At 35.1% G+C, this 15139-nt stretch overlaps 1 protein-coding gene across 1 annotated transcript in view; it reads left to right on the plus strand.

Moving 5' to 3' along the window:
- Window positions 1–15139, plus strand: part of LOC145686643 (ferry endosomal RAB5 effector complex subunit 4-like) — a 110755-nt gene that overhangs the window by 32221 nt on the left and 63395 nt on the right. The window lies entirely within an intron of this gene.

Below are 15139 nucleotides of genomic sequence, written 5' to 3' on the forward strand. Positions count from 1 at the left end.
CGTTCCACGGTTATGTTGGTTAAGCTAAAGGAGACGGTGATGATGAGAAATGAATGAAATGGTGGAATGAAGAAAGTAGGAGGAAACGGGAGAACCCCGAGAAAACCCACAAGCCTGGTGTTTGTCCACCATAAAGTCCACACGACGCGAGCTCGAAATTAAGTATTTCAGAACCATTTCAATAGAAACGCAAAAGGTTTGCAAAGAAATATTTTGATGAACTGGACGGTAGACTAGATGTATCGGAAGATACACTTCGTGTCACTATATTTTATTCTATTCGGATTGTATTGTGCCACAACTTAGCACCCGTTTCCATGGAATGACTGAACTGCTCAATAGCTTTACTTTTCTCAGTCCAGCAACATTGTTGTCTCCATCTGAGGAAGACGTTCAGAAGTCTGGATATGACTGCTACAAAGTACAGTAGTGATGTAAGCTCAGATTTTCCACGGCAAATACTGGTACTCAGAGATTATAATAGTGTGTTTCGCGAAATTTTAAACTTTCAAAATCATGAAGCATTTAATAATAATTAAAATCCATTTTGAGACACTCTGTATTAGTCAAAATCTTCCGCTGCATCAAGATTGATCAGTATTACAGTCACACTACTTAAGAGAAACTTATAGGCTTACAGTATTATGATTTATATTCATTAAAAATCAAAGAAGTATGCCACGATAGTGAGTCAAAAAAGATTGAGAACTACTAAGGGTTACAACGGTACGACAACTATATATAAACAAGAGATAAAAATAAAATGGTAGATGAGTTCGTCATTTTAAAGGCTCAATAGTAAAGTAACATATTTTATAAAGAACCAGTGGATGGATATTTTATCGTTGTAAATGGTGCCGAAACCCGGGAGTGAAAAATAATTAGTATCGCTTTTTTGAAGAATAGAAAAAAAAAAACTATCAATATTGAGCCCAATACTAACTATACAATTTTAAGAAGTGGCCGTGTTATATACAGAAATACCATGAGTGTCGCGGATAATGGAACGATGGACACTCAAGCCATGAATTCTTCCATGTTGGAGATGTTACAAGAAATGTCCCGATAAATTAAGGATCACCAAACCGAACAGTTTACAAAAATGAATCAGCGTTTTGATAAAAAATTGGAACAATTGCAGCGATGCAGCGACAACAAATGGGAACAGATTCAGGAACAATTGAACCAAGTGAATCAGCATATTGCTGCTAAATTCGGACATTATGACGAAAATATGGGGAAAATAGTACAGAGATGCTCAGAAGTTCAGGACACAGTAGATATTATAGAATCGACGGTAAATGAGCAGGCAAATCAAATCAAACAGTTACGGGATGAAGTGGATTTTCTTAAAGAAAAGTGTATTCAAGAAGGTGCAGTGCAAGATGGTGGGCACATGAATCCTGTACATCCTACATTTGTCGATTGGGAATCTACACGTCATCCCAGAACAATTCTTGAAGATAACCAATTCTCGAGCTGTAAAGAAGATAGTACAGAAGGATAGAGAAGAATAAGGCTATCATCCCATCAGAAGCGTAAATACTACAGGTACTTGAGAACAAGCACAGGTAAATCGTTAAAGTTTAGTGATGTAAAATCACTTACAAAATTTAGTGATGTACCTGAAGACATAACTGCGAGGGGATTTCTCGAAAAGTTCGAGGACGAGTGTAAACTAATGGGCGTAGACGAATCTCAATATTTAAAGCTGCTACCCCATATATTATTGCCACCGTGTCTAACCTGGTTTAAGGCCATTAGGAATAATCTTCGTACCTATTTTGACTTTAAAACCGCATTGTTAGCTAACTATGAAAATGACTTTATGATAGCAGAGATGCTTTGCTAAGAACGAAGCCCTTCAATCCCAAGTTACATAGAAGTATTACAGAATTTGTAGTTTCGACGTTTAACGAGCTAAGAGCGTTAAATCCGGGTCATCCAGAATCACGAATTATTGCTTCTATCCGGATATTATTGCCTTTCATATTACAACAGCTACTAATGTCTGCACAATGTGTTAACTTTAACCATCTAATAATGCTCGTCCAGAATTATGAAAGCCAATTTGTAGTACAAAACTATAGAGAACAAGACAGAGGTCAGGGCAATTCTGGTCGTAACCATAAACAAGTTCCCATTCGTAACTTAAGTATGCAATCTGAAAACACTTTTAATAGTAGAAGAAATCTTTACAATGTTACCGGTAATCAGGCGCAACCGAATCATGGAAACGTAAACAGGAATTTTAGGAATAACAACTGGAATTTCAGCAGGAACAACAATCGTCGCTCATTTATGCAAAATCGAGGTACAAATGGCAGAAATAACATTGATAGAAGATTTAGAGATGGCAGTAATTACACACATAGGAATCCGAGTGCTGTAACAATGCATAATCGCCAAGAAAGTACCCAAGAATGTGGAATACAATGTGATCTAATTGAAGCTATGAGACACCGTGACCTGGGATAGATTGTGTTTATGTGAAATGGATTGAATCCGCGTTGAGGAAAAATGAACATACTTTATGGATATGTGAATCGGTTTATTGTATCTTATTTTGTTATTTAATCTTGAACTTCATGTCTATGATCGTAATTATTCAATTTATATCACCATATGTCTTAGTGTTATGTGTTTTCTTTAATATTTGAGCTTCATATTATTTGTGTTTTACTATGATTGCAAAACGCAATATTAATAGTGTTATTCGTGTTTCATGTTATTGAAGTATATTTAAAAGTATCTTTGTAATGCGAAGATATATATTGAAGTTAATAAGTTTTGTTTTCTATAAGGAATTTGTTGGATATGTAACTTAGACTGGAATTACGGCGTCTGAGGGGACCGTACTCAATTGATTTGGCTTCAAACGTCATTATGATTTCATGTGTCGTTCGTATCTTGAGTTCATGTATATGATTGCAATTACTCAAATTATGTCTACAAATATCATAATGTTATGTGTTTTTCTTATGATTGTCAACATATAATATCAATCTCATTATTCATGTTATGATGTTAATAAGAAGACGTTAATTATTATGTTATATCCGATCATTTTTGTGTTCAAAAAACGACTATATGAATATCACATACATCTTTTTTAAAACCTTCTTCATGATGCCTAAATAAATAATTAATAGCTTGTAGCCAGCATTTAATAGACCCTGAAAAGGACCTAAATAACTTGTAAATATAATTTCGAATGTGCCTTATCGTCGTTGAAATGTATAAATAAATGAAAGTGGTGATAAAGTTTAAAATAAATATGATAATAATATTGTTATAGAGTTAAATATGATATATATGTATATTTATATATGAATTGTAATTTTCAAATATACGAGGTGCATTCGAAAACTCGAATAATTAACATGTATATGTAAACGGTCCAGAATTCTTTTTCTTTTTATAAAGTTAATGAATAAAAAGAAAAGTCCGTTGGACGCCATAATATACAACGGTACGACAACTATATATAAACAAGAGATAAAAATAAAATGGAAGGATTATGGTAGATGAGTTCGTCATTTTAAAGGCTCAATAGTAAAATAGCATAATTTATAAAGAACCAGTGGATAAATATTTTATCGTTGTAGGGTCCCAAATTCCATATTTTTCTGTTGGGGCCCAACTTCATATTTTTGTAAGGGGGGATATTAATGCTTGCACGTTACAGCTCTCTTTCTCGTTTTGTGGGTAGCATCCACAAAGGTAGTCAGTGGATCAGCTCTCATTGCGATGTTCGGACTTTTGGGTCAGTTTGTCATTTTTTACGAATTCAGATGCCTGTACAGTTGCTTCTTATTGCTGGTTCAGTATTGAATTTTGCTTACACCGGGAGTCGATTACAGTACGACGCACACCAAATCCACTCACCGCTCTCGCTGATTGTGTACTTGAGAGTAGAATTTACTCGTAGAACACTACAAATCAAAATAGTAGATTGATTGTGAAGTATAGAGTGAAGTGGGTTTGTGTTCGAAGTTTCGGCAGAGAGCAGAAAGTGTTGACTGTTGAATGTGCAGGGTCAATAGAGGCCACAGAGAAACATTGACCGATATTTTAGCCTTTCATCCTGCCTTCCCCCTCTCTACCTCAATGTCTTTGTACCTGCCCTGCTTCTCTTACGTTGTTCGTTGTGGTGTGGTATTTTAGAGCAGGCGTTGGTGATAAAGAAGCCAAACCGATCGATGCTGGTCGCGGGTGAGCTGTCACGTGCATAATTGATAACAGAGCAGAGGAAGGCGGCTGGAGTTCAGGAAGCTTTTTTCTATGATCGATGGAGCTCGAGAAAATGGGTCTACCTGAACGTCTTTCACTTTAATGTCTCCCTGTGCAGCCATTTATACGCGGAGCAAAAAAGTAAATAGCGCAGATAGGAAAAAAAAAGTCATGTATAAATCACATTGATTTCTTTGCTTCATATAAATCCACAGGTTATATCAAAAGATTCTTATTTATATTACACGAAAGCAGTAGTGCTTTGTCGTTGAGTTTGGTTTTGTCTGATAGCTTGTTAGTGAACGATCTTAATTACTCTTTGTCAGATAATATTAATTTACTTTCTATTAGTGCTGTCCACCAGACAATACGAAACAGTTTTCGTGAAGAGATGTGAGACAGAACTTTTCCATTAGAAACAGTTCCGAGACGTGAAAGCATTTTTGTTGGATCTTGTCGAGACGAGAAGTCGCGAAATCACTTTTACTACACTTTCTCGAGACAAGACTGCAAAATCACTTTTACTACAGCTTTTCGAGACGAGACAGCGCGAAATAACTTTTACTATACCTTTTCGAGGCGAGACAGCGTGAAATCTAAGAGAGTTCATTTCTGGTGCGAGGTGTACCTGCTTCGATTCCCTACCGAGTTTGTGGTCGACAATTTCGTGTCCGTATCTGTTCTTGAGACTATACATCCTCATTCCACAAATTTATTTCATAATTACTTTCATTAATAATCCGTCTCCTTTCGCCTAAAAGGCATAAAGGTGTAAAACTAAAAATGTCATTTCATTTCAGTATGCAAATTAGAATGAACTCAATCTAGTCGCAACTCACAGAGCTATTTTTTTTTCTTTCTATCTGTATTGCTGTCGGTACCGCAAGTACACTCAGACCCACTATGAGGTATTGGAAGTTCGATAGTAATGGGTGAATTTGAAGTCAAAGTAGCCCGAACTAATGCAGAAAGTAGTTAGGTAAACTAAGCGACACAGTGAAACAGCTCCATAGTAAAGTGTTTCTTGAAAATATTAGAGGCATCCGAGAATACGGAGTGATAGTGTGAATGAAAATTAACTATCGAATGTATAGGGAATGTACTGTATATTTTTATTATGGATTCCCAGAAGAAGGGTTGGAGTGAGAAACCCAACTAAAATACAAGGTGCCGACTGCCAAGTTTTGAAAACTGAGAACCAGAAAATCCCAAACCAAGTAAAGGAGCTAGAATACTTTAAGAACCAAGAAAACTTTAAATATTTCCTGAAAATTACAAAATAGGCACAGGGACTTAGGCCTCCACAGCTTTTAAGGGATCAGGTTCACTCAGACAAAGAAGTTAAGTCATTGATAGAATATGAAGATCTCAAAACTGTTTGTAAGTATGAATGGAATGGAGTCATTTGATGATATTGCGTTCGAATATTTAACCGAAAATGAAAGTTATTTGGGAGTGTCTACTAAAAGAGATATCAAACGGTGGTTTGATGAATTCAAGAAACGTGACACTTTCCAAACATGGCCACTGGAAAATTGAACAAAACAAGAGGACGTTCTTTAATATCGTGCTGTATTTTGAGCCTATGTTACGTTGTGTTGAACAACAGACGTAATTTCATGTTCGATAATGAAGCTTGTTGAATTCATTAGTGGAAAGTAAATAAGAAGTTGCTCGTTTTAATTGGTTAACAAGGGGAGTAATTTTTGTGTGTGTTATAGTGATCGCAAAGAATCATGAAGCTTGACCTAGATTTACCAATTTCACCATCCAATAGAGCGCGAGGGTGTGTTCCAGTCGACAACCCCCCACACATGGAATTTTGCCACTATGTCTCTCGCGCGCTATTCGTAAAACATCTCCTGAGGATCCAGTGTTGTCGGATTGCCGCTAAGTTTCATTTCATTGTTATTGTTCTTGTTGTTGTTTTGTTTTATGTTTTTGCTACTATTATTGTTACCGTTTAATTCGAATGACCGTTAGTGTTTGTGTTATAGTTCTTTAAGTGCTGTTTTCTTTTCTCGTTCGTTTCCGATGTCCTCGAAATTTGGCAACGTTGTTGGTGCGCTTCTGCCGTTTCATTTTTTGTCAAGTGTCCGTTCGGAAAGCAGCTCTACGAATCGCACCGAATTCTTCCGATGTATCGCACGTTAGGGAAAACGGTTCTCTATGATTGATGTAGAGCCCAGGCTTCACGATTCGTCGCAGTTACAATAGTCTGTTCTAATTCCGAGAGTATAAAAACTACTTTGAAGATACAGCATTTGATTAATATTAGTCGAGAGCAGGGCCGTCCAAAGGAATTTTCCCCTGGAGAGGAAGGAGAAACTGTCATATAAACGCAGTTGCGAGTAGACACACACCTTGATGCACGCGTGTACAGTGACCAGGGCCGGATTTCCCAGGGGGCGCACGGTCGAAAGAAAAAAATAAAAAAGATATCTAGAAATAAAAATAAATAGCCATAACTTAACATATTTTTTGAATTGATTAAAAAATCAGGCTAATAAAGCATTCTGATTTTGAAGTTCATTGGAACAAATAATTGTTGGTAAAGTTAAACTATTTTTCAACATTATGCATCAACTTCGTTACAACATTGATCTCAAACACGGGAGAACTGGCTGTAAGGATGTCATTGAGCGGTACGCATCGTATTGCCACTGCCACTAGGCTGGCTCGGCGCTACTGCTCGGAGTGATTAGGGGCGCATGCGCCGTGTGCGTGCCAATGTTCAAATCACTGCTCCAGACTAGTAACTTTAACCAGACTACGGGGCGGAAAAAATTATTGGGCCTACGGGCGCCAAAATGCTAAATCCGGCCCTGACAGTAACAAAAGAAAGAATTCTGTTTCCCAAGTTTATTTCCCCTTCTCCCTTCCTAAAAAAAATACATAGATTATTTCAGTTGGTAGCCTCTGTCACCTCCTTTTTAAACAATCTGTATATGACTGATTACACCTGCCGCTACAATTTTGTCGTTTCAAACAGAAGAGATTTTCTCTTTGGTCCTACAATGATACACCCAGACTAGCGAATATAGAGTTGGAATGAAATGGAGTGGAGAACGTAAGAGGAAAAAGAGAAAAAAATGACGTACATGCACTACAGTCCCAATTGGTGTGAGTTAGAAACGAATCAGAACTCACTCACCAGAGGTGAATACTCTACCACTGATTATATGTGTGGTAGAGCATTCACATGGTCAAGAAAAGTTTATATGTGACAGTGAGTTCTCGGGAACCATAGGCTCTAGAAAGGTGCCGTTTTCACTGTTCGATTGCAAATTTTATGTAGATTGTTCAGTTCGAATTGAATATTTGAAAGAAATGTCTGTTTTATCTTTATTACATTTTTTAGGGGTACACTTGAAGTGTTGAAATCTTAGAAAAGTAAAACATCATATCCTACGAGTTATACATTCCAATACCACACAGTTGTATACGAGGTTAGGCGTTTGTTTCATGGCCAAATGATAATGAAAAACGAAGAATAACTATTTCTCCCGTCTAAGATTAATATTTATTGTTTGGAGTGTTTTGCACAGTGAACATCATATATCACTGACATTATAATTAATTGTGTGTATAATGTATTTGCTTATTACATACTGCATGCAAGAAAAAAGAAAATATTGATCATACATGAACTAGAAATTTCAACCGGAAGTAGGCTTAAATCGTGCAAACGATGCGAGATATTGAGAAAATAATAGAAAAAAAATCTCCGATTTAAGACACCCCTTGCCGATTTTCATCATGACGTCTTTCACTTGTGTCTGTAAAGGGACATGTACAAATGTGAGAAATGACAAGGGAATTCATGTTCATATGTAAATGATGCGCTGTGTAGAGAGCGCAGGTTCGACTAGTTTTAAATTATTTTAAATCCAGTGAATAATAATACTCCCCACAAAAATCTCATGGGCGCGTTCAAAGTCCTAAAACTTGCCTGTGTACACCTGTGTTCTATCCATTACTAAATCTTATCAATGTCCAAAGCGTGAACAGTGATCTTGGAAATAAATCGAGCTTTCTTCCAAATAATTTTGTTCGCGGGAAAGTCAAAATGTGAGGGGAATATAAATGGATATTATTCGCTAAAGAACATGCTGTGCACAAGAGTGTCATGTAATTGCATTTTAATTTACATTAGCTCCATGGGAGGGGGCAGCTAGCCATCTCCGGGAGTATTTGTCCCCACCCCCCCAGAGTGTGCCTGGAAGCAACTCTAATTTTTGCACACAATAAGTTACACATACACAAGACATCGGGGAATGATAATCATGGTATGTGGACTCGCTGTTAGCCTAAAATGTTTGAACATGCCTTTGTTTTGTTTGTGTAGAACGAAAAAACATTGTATTTTGATCTCTTCCTGGAATTAGTGTCATATAGCTACATTTTCTCTCTTCATGATGAAGGTAAATAAAATCTTAGTTACCTACACAGTCGGCTGTGGTCACCTGAAGATGAAACGAAAGAGCAAACAAGAGCCTTCAACACCAGCTGCCAGAGCAGGGTTGGATGTTGTTCTCTCTTTTGCCTGACTTGGAAAACAGAATTCATTCTTCCGTGATTGTATATAATATTTAAAGTAAAACCACAGTTATTTATGTACATTACATAACTTTATTACAGTAAATAGTATAGTACTTCAGTATTGAATATAAATATTAAGTACTATACTGTGTAAGAAATCTGTTTTGACAGGTATTTCGGAGAACTAAAATCCAAGAAAAGACAATGCCTCAACTAGCGACCAGCAATTGTGAAGAGTGGTATTGTTTGAGATTTGGGTGGGATGTCTGTAGTGAGTTGAGATTTTTCCAATAAAGAGTGGTGTAGATCGGCATTTCTGTTAAATTATTAAATGTTAACATACTTCACCTTTTTGTGCTAAGACGTAGTTTCTGAAAATGGGCTCAAATTGATGAAGAATTCTGAGTTCTTTAAAATTTCTGATATAAAAGTAATCAACAGCCTAGAACAAAACGTTGTAGTGTAAGTTTACTACGATTTGGATGAATCTCTCTTAAACAACACACAGGTTAGAAGGTTCCTGGATAGAGGGAAGTGGGGGAATGGCGCACACTAACGAATGACACAAAATTGTGAATCTATTTTGTGATGTGTGAAGCTCAAAATTTCATAACATTTTTTAAGGTCCCTTCTCTTCATATGACGAGTGAGAATTTTTTTTGTAATTTTATTAGAACAAAAATAGTATTAGGAAAACCAAAAGCATTGCATTTGGCGAATTTACCCGCATATCGGGGTAAATCTTCAATTTCTTTTAGTACTTTTAAATTTATATTTATTAAGAATCTTCTACTACATACGGCGAATGGCTAGACTTCTTGGGGAATTAACTATCCAACAACTTACAACGATAACATTTATGTATATTTAGTTACAGGGCAATAAAGATAGTAGTCCGGTACCGTATGATAACAAAGCTTGTGGCCAGACTTGTTTAAACTTGTTTTATTTATGCTGTTAAAGATATAATAAGTGAGGAAACCATAGGCGATTGAAGTGTAGTTTTAATTTCTGCGAAATGAATGATAAGTATTAAGGAAATACAAAGTTTATAAAGAATAAAAATAGCTTGATTTATTGAATTAATTATCGTGGTTAAGTTTTAAAGGCTTTACACGAAACAAAAATATTTAATATCAATCTTAAATATTTAAGTTTTAATCCTATAGTAAGTTTATACGATAAAAGTTTTCAGGTTCTCACCTATAACTCGTAAGTTTCCTCTGCGAAAATTAAGTCAAAAATAAATTTTCCTGAAATCGTTTTCTCATGTGCCAAAGAAGACTCGCAATAACGTAATAAAACTACTACAATTAATGCTGAAAGAAAAACTTCCTTAAAATTGTATTATTTTCAAATTATCACTAGCTGAACCTTCGCTCTCTACACAACGCATCATTCACATATGACATGACGTTCACCTTGTCATTCCTTCAACATCTGTACATGTCCCTTTACAGACACAAGTAAAGGACGTCTTGATTTAAAAAAAAAAGAAAAGAAAAAAATCGGCAAGGGGTACTATAAAGGGGAGATTTTTCGATTATTTTTTCTATATCTCACACCGTTTGGAAGATTTGAGCCTACTTCCAGTTGGAGTTTTTAATTCGTGTATGACCAATGTTTTCTTTCTCCTTGAGTAATAAGCAAATACATTACACACACAATTAATTATAATGTCATTGATATAGGGTGTTCATTGAACAAAATATTTCAAACAATAAAGTTTCATCTTAGACTGAAGAAATGGTTATTCTTCGTTTTTCATTATCTTTTTTCCATGAAACAAGCACCTGGAAGATAGGTCTATACAACCCCTATATACAAATGTGGTTGTGGAATATAACTCGTAGGATATGTTGCTTTACTTTTTTAAATTTCAACATTTCCATTGTACCCCTAAAAATCGTAATTAAAAAATAACTACCGTGTTTTTTAAATATTCAATTCGAACAGAATAATCTACACAAAATTTGAAATCGACCAGTGGAAACGGCACGTGTCTCGCACTTATGGTTTTCGAGATCTCATTGTCGAAAAGATTGGAGACAAATCAAGTTTTCTTTGGAGGCAAACATATAAACCTAGCATTTTAATATATAGACCAGCTGAACCTGCGCACTCTACAGCTCATCATTCACATATGAGCATGAATCTCCTTGTTATTCCTCACAACCTCTATACATATCCCTTTACAGACACAAGTGAAGGATGTGTTGACAAAAATCGGCAAGGGGTATCATAAAGGGGAGACTTTTTCGATTATTTTTTCAATATCTTTCACCATTTGCAAGATTTGAGCCTACTTCCTGTTGGAGTTTTTAATTCATGTATGATCAGTGTTTTCTTTCTTCTTGCATGCAGTGCTTATTACATTACACACACAATTAATTATAATGTCAGTGATATATGGTGCTCATTGGGCAAAACATTCCAAACAATAAAGATTCAACTTAGAGTGGAGAAATGGTTATCCTTCGTTTTTCATTATCATTTGGTCATGAAGCAAACACCAGAGAGGTATGCAACCCCGTATACAATTGTGTGGTGTTGGAATGTATAATGCGTAGGATATGATGCTTTAGTTTTTTTTTTCTAATTTCAACACTTCCAGTGTACCCGTAAAAATGTAATAAAGAAATAATGGCTATGTTTCTTAAATATTCAAATAGAACTGGACAATCTACATAAAATTTGCAATCGATCAGTGAAGACGTCATTTTTCTAGAGCCTGTAGTTTCCGAGATCTCATTATCGAAAGGATTGGCCACAAACATATAAACGCCCACAAACGTATAGTTTAAAAGAACTCCAAAGATGGCAGCACAGTTCATTTGCATTGAGTTTGGAAAAGGCTTAATAAAATACAAAGGTTTTGAACAAAAGTAAATTTTAAAAGGATTAACTTTATGAAAAACGGATCTATTTAAATAATTTATTTAAAGTACACATACTTTAAAATATTTGTCTTTATTAAACGTTAAATCACAAATAACCGTAAATCAAAGGTTTGAAATCCAAAGTTATAGGTTGGAGCTGAGGCGCCTTTGTTGCTATTGTAGCATTTTAATAGATAAATAAGTCTTAAATTTTGGGGAAATTGTCACTGAAAAAATCATTTTGAATGTATAAACTTTGTGTGATACTTGATTATGTAATTTATTACATAACCTATACATCTTTATATCTTATCTTTATATGCGGGATACAATTGCCGGACAAACACAATACAATATGAAGAGGTAGTCCCTAATACGAATTAAAATGTCCACCATTTTTGTAACGTTACAATCTCTTTAAGACTAGTTAAATAAATGCAAAAGTATGCATTGGTAATATTTTCACTGAAGAAAATCCATCACCTTGACGGAATAGATACCATACAGAAATTTGCATCAGCGAATAAAAACCAGCAGCTCTCGTGTGCTAATTTATCATGCATTTGTTTGGGGAAACAAAGGTAAGACCTGATCTGCAATTTGGAGCTTGCGTGCAGAAAGAAGGTTAATGGAGTCAATATGTTAAACCACACCCTAGTTTGGGCGTATCCACGTGCCATCTAACTTGTTTACGTTTTTCGTTTCAACATGGCTTTATTTTTCTGAAAATAGTAAGGGTAAAATAAAGGACATTATTAGTGGTAGACAGGTCGGTCAGGAAGGCGGAGATTGTTTTTTTTTTTTTTTTTTTTTGTTAAAATTACAATAATAAAAATAAAAACATTGATAAGTATTTTGAAGGCAAAGGGAAAGCAAAAATATAACAAAACATGAATATATTAATTAGCCAAGCGTGAGGCTTAAGATGAATGGTTCAAGACAATAGCAGCAAGAAGAGAATCTGGGACCTTCCCGTGATTCTAAAATGAGGTTCCTTATATCAATTAAGTTTACACTTACGTATGTTGGAGCCTTGTTTTTGCTGGGCTTGTCCTTACGCAGGGAAGGACCCTTATCGTCGCCACTGGTTAGATATTGAAAAGCTGCAATCAATGATGGCAATAACGAGTTATTTTCTTTACCGACGATGAAAATACTACTTAATTCTGTTTTGGATTATTATTTTTATTTTTATTATTATTATTATTATTATTATTATTATTATTATTATTATTATTATTATTATTATTATTATTATTATTATTATTATTTAGGATCATGTGCCTAATCTCGTACCGACATAAATGTAAGGATGTGAGACTTAATTTTACAGAAACATTCTATTAAAACGAAAATGAATCACATTATAGAAGACCGAAAGGATGCGATTCAGAGACAAGTCTTATTTGTTTAAAGTGTATAACTACTCTGAACTCAATTATGAAAGTTGTTAGAGTTTCACATCTCCATACTAGGGGCGTTCATTCTGCCCTCAAGCCTGCTGTTAACAAATAGCTATAATGATGCTGTCTACGCCTTAAGGTGTTCCCTGCTTCCTGGACTTCGGCCGGTGGATTGTGGTTTCCGGTGTTGCAGTACGAACGATAAGAGACAGAAGATATAAAATTGACTCATTGACTAATCAGCATAACTTCAGATGCAAATGCTATGTGACATGTTAAATTAAATAAAATTCTGTTTTTAAAAAATAAAAAATGCAGAACATTTTAACCGATTAATCACCTTAATTAATTAGTAAGTTCATTATCCTCTCTTTGATTGGAGAAAATCTGTCTAATACATGCTGGTTGAATTCTGGTATTCTTATTGTCAGGTCTTTTCGATGGAAAGCATAACCAATGGTGATAACCTTTCTTGGGACATTCAATTCCTTGAAAGTGTCAATTCTTTCTCATGTGGAAATAAACTTTTCGTCTTTTGCTGACACTATAGGTACAGTTAATATTAATTTCAGAAGCTTTGCAGATTCACTAAATATTTTTTTTTTCTAGATTATTGCGAACGATTCATTCTAGCAAACTTAGTCCCCGACAGTGATCCGAATTCCTCTTCAGCGTTGACTGAAGAGAGTTCGTAGCAGAGATTAGTGTTAAAAAAAACGTACATTGAACACACTTTATTCACAGTTTATCCAGGAAAATTTAAAATAAATTGAGGAAATGTATCTTGTACAAACAACACTACTGTCATAAGATCCTGTAAATTTAAACTGGATTTTTTTTCGAACACTCTCCTGAATTGCCCTTTTGCTTGTTTTGTCTAAGCCTTAATTGCAAATTTTTCCTCAATTGAAAGCTGGCCAATGTTTTTTGTAAGTTATTTACAGAAGTCATGGTACACAATTCATTCAGAATTTGTAGGTTATTTACAGAATTAAACACACACAATAAAATTAAACCTAATAATTAAAAACCAAACCAACTGATACAAAAGAGGTACTGGTATAAGAATTCCGAATGTCACATATTCATACATCAACACACACACATGTGCGTAAAAGAAAAACAACATTCCAAATCATCCGTCTTGGTTGTTACGTAATGCACGATGAACACAATATACTTCCACATGAGGCGAAACTACGCTTACCAATGTGATATGTTCTGGAAAGGAAACCTCGAAACCCGCCAGATGAAGGATCAGCATGTAACAGAAGCCAAAAATCAAAGAGCATCAAAACAAACAGCACTGCCAGTTCTACACCCAGAACTGTTAACTGGGAGGGGTCCAAGGTATTTGAGGGAGGTCCAGTACGTCTACATAATATGGAATCTGTCTTATACTGCACCCGAAAATATGATAAGTAATTGTTACTTACTGTCACCTACAATTTTAGAACGATTATTTTTATAAGAAAAGAAGAGTTCATGATGAGTCGTAAAATAAAGTATTTAGCCTACATCAATCGTTTCTCTGTTAAACAAGTATAGTTCGTTAAGAAAATCTACAAATGTTAGTCAAGTTTCGAAAGTTTTGGGAGGTCCGGACCCGGTGGACCCCCTCGTGGATATGCCCCTGAGCAATGCTAACTAGTCCCAAATTCAATGTGACGTTCCCCATCATACAGTTTTATGTGGAAATTATCAAGAGTATAAATTCTACTTATTTTATAAAAAATATGTTTATACGAAAATACTATCCACAGGGGGGGGGGCGATTCTACATATTGACTTATTAATATTTGTTTCACAAATTACTGTAGAAGAAGCCTTCATTATCAATATAAACTAAGAATTAACTTGTAAATGCGGGTCTACTTTCATTTGTTTTCTCCTCTACTGGATATTTTCTTTCTTATTTTGTAATTCTGCAATCACTTTTTTAAATTGTCATTATATTGATTTGCTTAAGTCTGGTCCCGTAATTTAAAAATATGAATTCATAAAAACAAATTCCATTTGTTAATTGCTAGTGAAAGAAAATTCAGAAATCTTATTTAGCGCGAAAAACTTCTCGTTCACTGG

Source organism: Thermobia domestica, chromosome 5, assembly GCF_964235325.1.
Source record: "Thermobia domestica chromosome 5, izTheDome1.hap1.1, whole genome shotgun sequence".
NCBI classification, from domain to species: Eukaryota; Metazoa; Arthropoda; class Insecta; order Zygentoma; family Lepismatidae; genus Thermobia; species Thermobia domestica.